This window comes from Babylonia areolata, chromosome 7 (genome assembly GCF_041734735.1).
Source record: "Babylonia areolata isolate BAREFJ2019XMU chromosome 7, ASM4173473v1, whole genome shotgun sequence".
NCBI lineage: Eukaryota > Metazoa > Mollusca > Gastropoda > Neogastropoda > Buccinidae > Babylonia > Babylonia areolata.
The window spans coordinates 25,471,699-25,479,198 of record NC_134882.1 but is presented as its reverse complement, the minus strand read 5'-3'; the positions used below and the strand labels follow the sequence as shown (position 1 = coordinate 25,479,198).

At 40.7% G+C, this 7,500-nt stretch overlaps 1 protein-coding gene across 1 annotated transcript in view; it reads left to right on the top strand.

The window, feature by feature from the left end:
- Nucleotides 1–7,500, top strand: part of LOC143283810 (transmembrane protein 272-like) — a 21,903-nt gene that overhangs the window by 12,174 nt on the left and 2,229 nt on the right. The window lies entirely within an intron of this gene.

The window sequence follows — 7,500 nt, the reverse complement described above, 5'->3', positions numbered from 1 at the left end:
ATCATTTCATCTCCTAGCTCATTATTTGTTAATTTCCAGTTGAAAAACCACCGAGGCAACCATGTGTTTGTTCTGTATTGTCCATGTGTTCTGCGTGGCTTGTTCAGGATTAAAGAGGCTATGCCAGTCTTGAATAAAAGCTAATTTATGTTTGTACATTTCTTCTGTCTTTGCTGCTGTGTGCACATGTCAAATGATCGGAAAAAGGACAGGGCGTGCGCTTTCTTCTTTTTTTGAGGAAGTGTCTGGGTTTGTTCCAATGTACCTTTTATTTACCTGTATGCTAGCTGAATCGGTAGCGTAAGCAGCACTGACTTGAAGTTGTGTACCTGGTGAATGGAGAGAGTTACCACTCTTTACCCACATCCTTTGTTTTGTTCAAACCTCGGGCAGGTTCTCAAAGCCTGACCAGCGCCTTTATTTGTACGTCAGGCAGCTCCTTTTTCTTCTTTTCTTTCTTTCCTTTTTTTCCTTTCTTTTGTTTTGTTAAGTAGTTGTGGTGTAGTGATATGAATCAGTCCGCTCGCTTTGACGTCTGCTTAAAACTCATATTGAAACTTCCTCTTCCTCCTCATCTTCTTCCTTCTAATCTTCATTTCCTCTTTGTTCTGCTTTTCTTCCTCCTTCTCAACCTCATGTTCCTCATTCTCACATTCCTCCACCTCTTCCTTTTACTACTTCTCACCCTTCTCTTTCTGATACTTTCTTTCTTTTGACCCTCTTACTTCGTCGTCCTTCCCATATTTCTCAGCTTCATATTCCCCATACTCCTCCTGATCCTCTTCACCTTCCGTTTCTTTCTTTGCCTTCCTCATATCATCCTAATCTTCCGTTTCTTTCTTCACCTTCCTCATATCATCCTAATCTTCCGTTTCTTTCTTCGCCTTCCTCATATCATCCTAATCTTCCGTTTCTTTCTTCGCCTTCCTCATATCATCCTAATCTTCCGTTTCTTTCTTCACCTTCCTCATATCTATCATCCTAATCTTCCGTTTCTTTCTTCGCCTTCCTCATATCTATCATCCCAATCTTCCGTTTCTTTCTTCGCCTTCCTCATATCTATCATCCTAATCTTCCGTTTCTTTCTTCGCCTTCCTCATATCATCCTAATCTTCCGTTTCTTTCTTCGCCTTCCTCATATCTGTCATCCTCATATTCCTCGTTGTTTATTCTCATCCTCTTTCTACTCATCTTGCTGTCTGTCTGCCCGCCCACTTATCTGTCATGTCCATCTATTTGTCGGTCTATCTCTCGGCGCCCACCCACCCACCCAGCAATGAAGTGGATGAGTACAGGATAATAAATAATAATAATAATAATAAGAAGAAGAAGAATGGTATTTATATAGCGCTGAATCTTGTGCAGAGACAAATCAAAGCGCTTTCGCACCAGTCATTCACACGCATGCACAACTCTAAGACTGTAGAAACTAAAGACAAGGAAGAGGCAGGCAAGGGAGGCTATTTTGGGAAGAGGTTGGTTTTAAGGCCAGACTTGAAAGAGCTAAGTGTGGAGACTTGACGAAGCGAAAGAGGAAGTTCATTCCAACTTGCAAGGTCCAGAGACAGAGAAAGAACGGCGGTCAACAGTCGAGTGTTTGAATCTGGGTATGCGTAAACAGAGTGAATCCGAAGCCGATCGTCGTGAGCGAGATGGAGTGTAGAGGTGAAGGCAGCCACAGAGATAGGAAGGAGCAGTTTTGTGAATACATCTATAACATAGAGTGCTGATCTTGTACTTTATTCGATGTGAGACAGGGAGCCAGTGGAGATGTTGCAAAAGAGGAGTGATGTGCTCAGATCTTTTCTTTCTGAGGACGAGTCTGTCAGCAGAGTTTTGTATGCGCTGAAGGGACTGAATGGATGAAGCAGGCAAACCAGACAATAGAGAGTTGCAGTAGTCAAGGCGAGAGAATGAAAGAAACGACAAGTCTAAATGTTGCGTCAGTGGACAGATATTTCCGGACAGCACTGATGCGCCGCAGTTGACAGTAGCAGGACTGACATGTCTGACTGATAAATTTTTGCATGGACAGTGTATTGTCAAGGACAATACCGAGGTTCCTGACAGACCTGGAAAGAGGGATGGATGTACTGCCATGTTTGACTGTGTCAATTGTGATGGAAGACACGATGACACATAGCAAGATGTACACAGGACCAGCACAGAGCTGTCTACATGTGTGATGATGGGGCAAGTACAGGACTGCTACATTTGGCTACCTCACACACACAGACACACATGCAAGTACTCATGCAAGCATGAGCGCACAGATATACATACACACACGCACTCATGCACGAACGCATGCACGTCTGCACACACAGATATACAACGACACAATTATATACACAGACACACACACACAGACACAGACACACAAGGACACACACGCGCATGCTCGTGCGATTTATTGCATAAGTGGAGTGATGGCCTAGAGGTAACACGTCCGCCTAGGAAGCGAGAGAATCTGAGCGCGCTGGTTCGAATCACGGCTCAGCCGCCGATATTTTCTCCCCCTCCACTAGACCTTGAGTGGTGGTCTGGACGCTAGTCATTCGGATGAGACGATAAACCGAGGTACCGTATGCAGCATGCACTTAGCGCACGTAAAAGAACCCATGGCAACAAAAGGGTTGTTCCTGGCAAAATTCTGTAGAAAAACCACTTCGATAGGAAAAACAAAACTGCACACAGGAAAAAATTAAATTTAAAAAAAAGGGGGTGGGGGGAGGGGGCGCTGTAGTGTAGCGACGCGCTCTTCCTGGGGAGAGCAGCCCGAATTTCACACAGAAATCTGTTGTGATAAAAATACAAATACATATACATATTGTAGTATGCTCTACTCTGTTCTGTTCCAGTCCGTCCCCCACCTCCACATCACATCACACCCCGTCTGTCTTGTTCAAAGTTTCAATCATTTTACATGACCGTTTCATACAGATTTATCTGCAATGCAACGATCGTTTTTGCATGGCCATTTCTTCAAGGTCAGTTATCTGCAAAGCTTCAGTAATTTATTACATGGCCATTTAATACACGACAGCCATCTGCAAAGATTCAATCGTTTTTACACGGCCATTTCTTACAGTATCTGCAAAGCTTCAATAGTTTTACATGGCCATTTCTTACAGTATCTGCAAAGCTTCAATAGTTTTACATGGCCATTTCTTACAGTATCTGCAAGCTTCAATAGTTTTACATGGCCATTTCTTACAGAACAGTTACCTGCAAAGCTTCAATAGTTTTACATGGCCATTTCTTGCAGAACAGTTACCTGCAAAGCTTCAATAGTTTTACATGGCCATTTCTTGCAGAACAGTTATCTGCAAAGCTTCAATAGTTTTACATTGCCATTTCTTGCAGAACAGTTACCTGCAAAGCTTCAATAGTTTTACATGGCCATTTCTTACAGTATCTGCAAAGCTTCAATAGTTTTACATGGCCATTTCTTACAGTATCTGCAAAGCTTCAATAATTTTACATGACCATTGATTACCAGTCAGTCACCTGTACGGCGTCTTTTTTCTTTGTCTTTTTTTTCTTACAAAGTCGTATTTTACAGTACAGTAGTCTGCGATGCTTCAATCATTTTATATGACTATTTATTACAGAACAGTTATCTGCAAAGCTTCAATAGTTTGACGTGGCCATTTTCTGCAGCACATTTATCTGCAAAGCTTCAATAATTTTACATGGCCATATCTTACAGTACAGTTATCTACAAAGCTTCAATGATTTTACATGATCATTTCTTACAATGCAGTTATCTGCAAAGCTTGATTAATTTTACATGGCCATTTCTTACAAAACAGTTATCTGCAAAGCTTTGATAATTTTACATGGTCATCTCTTACAGGACATCTATCTACAAAGCTGCGAGCATTTTACTTGGGTAGATCTTAATTCAGTTATCTGCATTGCTTCAATCATTTTTACATGACCATTGATTACCAGTCAGTCAACTGTACGGCGTCTTTTTTTCTTTGTTTTTTTTTTTCTTACAAAGTCGTATTTTACAGTACAGTAGTCTGCGATGCTTCAATCATTTTATATGATTATTTCTTACAGAACAGTTATATGCAAAACAATGATTTTTGTAGTCTTTTTACACATTTCAGTTATCTGCGATGCTGCGATGCTTCAATCATTGTGCCTGGCTATTTCGTACAGGATAGTTACCTTCGATGCCTCAATGATTTTTAACCATTTCTTAAGACAATTTTCTTTTCATGCAATACTTCAATCACATATATAGCCATTTCTTTTTTTCTTTTCTCTCTCTCTCTCTCACTCTCTCTCTCTCTCTCTGTGCAAAGAGATGCCTTTCTTGATGTCTAAAACGAAAAATAAAGCATTTGATAATGTGTGTATACGTGAAAAATATCTTTTAATTCAAACTCAAAATTGTCGAATTTCAATCCATAGTTGCAACTTTGCTGCCACGAAACCCCCGATCATGACACACACATCCCGGGGAATACCATGTCTCCGATCATGACACTCACATCCCGGGGAATACCATGTCTCCGATCATGACACTCACATCCCGGGGAATACCATGTCTCCGATCATGACACACATCCCGGGGAATACCATGTCTGAGCCCAGATCGAGTTTGAGGCCTGACCTATTTTCTGACGTCATTTTATGATGCTAATGAGGGTTCCCTAACCATACAGGCATTGAAAAATGGTCACTCACCTCCCAGTCCAAACCAATGGCGCAATATATAGCTTTGAGATCAAGGTCGAATGTGGGGTGTTGATAATTGAGGATCTGCGATGCTTTTTTTCTTTTTTTTCTTTTCTTTTCTTCTTTTTTTTCTCTCTTTTTCAGTTTCTTTTTTTTTTTTTTTTTTTTCACATGACCAGATACTGTCGCGCTGCGGCCAACAGAAAGACAGACGGGCGAACGATGACAAAAACTCAACGAATCTGTCAGCCGTCCGCACCAGTCGGAACAACCAAAATGCACTGGAAATTGTAACATTCAAAATTTACGAACACGAAATTCAACACAAACGAAACAATACTGTCACGACTACTACTCTCACGCGCATACAAACACTCAAAGACAGAGTCTGCTGCGCTCAGTCTCTGCCGCTGGCAGTCCAAAATACACCAGCGGTCAGGAATGGATGGGGTATGGGAGATAATTGGGGACAGCACTTAACACAGCCCGACCAAGTACATCCAGCCGACGCTGTTGTCGCTATTGTCGTCGACGCTGTTGTTGCCGCCGCCGCAGAACACAGTTCCAGTCCCGCACCATGCAGACCTCCCTCCAGCCACAACCAGCAGAGGAGTGGAACCGTCCAACAGAACATAAAAAAACCAACAACCTAGTGTCACTTCTAAAAGATGCCAGTCGCACCTAACTTATCATCCCGCCCATCCAACCTGCCGTTACAATAACGCATTTTAAACTCGATTTATTATGATTTCTCCCAAGATAATAAACGTTACTAATATTTCTTATGAACACAACCACAATGATAGGAACACATATTCACGGCATCTCTTAATCATAACATAAAATAATATGAACAGCTACAGCAAATTCAAAACAAACATGCATCACAGCCTCTATTATTGCCCCCACCACCACCATTCCTGCAAGTCCAAACGACCAGCCGACAAAGGGAACATCACACCCTCACCTCAAGACAGGTTATGTGAAAAACCTGGAACTGGTGTCCAGCCGTTGCAACGCCCGCCGATAACGACGACAACCTGCTGCAATACCACAGCAGAAGAAATGGGGAAATCAACCCCCCAAACACCTGGTCCAATGTGACTCCAACAGCAGTTGACAGTGGAGTGCCAGACATATACATGCACAAACTGAAACACAACTGACACGAGTTGCTCCGCACGTGAGATTCGGGACGAATGCGTTGCCCGCCTACGACGGCTTACAAAAATATGTTAGCTATCGGGAGTCTCACACTCCCGATAAGTCGATGCGTGACAGATATATTTTAGTTTTTAACTTGATTTACATTTTACGTTGAGTGAGCGAGACATCCGTCAACTGAAAAAAAAAATTTTCCGAGAAGTTTGGTAAAAACGATTTCAGACTCTGACATTCAAAGAGTATGTGTTTACTAGAAATAGATTCTCCACATATGCATTTAACATCTCTGCTGAACTTTGTTATAAAAGCGTTCAGCTTTATCCTGTTTGATAATGCCTGAATTTGCCTTAATCTGAATAAATTACTGAATGTATTTGATTGATTGATAGATTCTGGTTGTTGAATATTATTTATACTTTTACTTAAAACTTTGCCATTTTGCTGGTATACTTCCCTGACTTTGCTCCATGATGCTTTTTCTAGTAAGTGGTACCCCTCTTGTACAAAGGAACACAAAGGTCTGTGGTTCCCTGTTGGTGTTTTGCACTTTTTCTAGCAGCCCTGTCAGCCCATTCATTATATAGGAGACCAAGGTGAGAAGGAACCCAACAAAAAACTATATGTGTTCCTCTCAAATTCAAAAGATGTACAATGTGACTTATTTCTATTATTATTTTGGACTTGTTCTTACAATTTGATGAGTTTAAAGCATATAATACAGATTTTCAATCAACACAAAATAAGACTTGTGGAAGGCAAACTGAAAGATCAAGAATACAATTCAAAGCCATAAGAACAGCGATAAGTTCAGCTGTGAATATTGACCGATCTTTACCAATATGGTATGATCGTTCAGTTTTCAGTTTTGGTATAACGAAAGCTGAACCTGCTTGGCCATTGTCTAGGAGTGAGCCGTCTGTGTAAATATGTAAGTGGTCACGGTATGTATTCTGAATGTATAATCGGACTTCTGTTGCCATGATATTTGGATTTTCTTTTTTTTGCAATGTCAGTACGATTGATATCAAACTGTGCTTTAATCATCTCCCAAATGGGGCATGGACTTACTGTTTTCTGCGTGTCTACATTATCTGGATTAATTTCGGACTTTTGGAAAAGGTTTGACACAAACGTGCCAATTGGTGGTAGATAAGATATCGTTTTAGCTCTTTTTGGGAAGTTGTTTTCAGATGTAATTCTTACTTTCTCCGATGTAAAAGTTTCAGTTGCTGAGCTTCTCAATACGTATTTAGCACATGCCAGGTTTCGGTATTCATCCAAAGGTAATTCTCCTGTTTCTTTATATGTTCCGAGGGTTGATGCGTGGAAAGGTACGCCAAGGACAAATCTATATGCTTTACAGTCAATGCTTTGAAGTTTCTTTAACAAACACTTTGGGGCATTCAAAAAGACTTCTTGTCCATACAATAGTTTGGATCGAATAAGTGATGATGATAAATGTTTCAATATCGTTGTGTCTTGTCTCCAGTACTGTTTACTTATAACTTTTAGCAAGTTTAAACATTTTCTTGCTTTTGTTATTATATATTCAATTATGGGCATTCCAAGCTAGTTTTGAAGTAAGCATTAAGCCTAAAAAATTTATCATATCTCTGTACTGAATGGGCTCATTTTCAATTT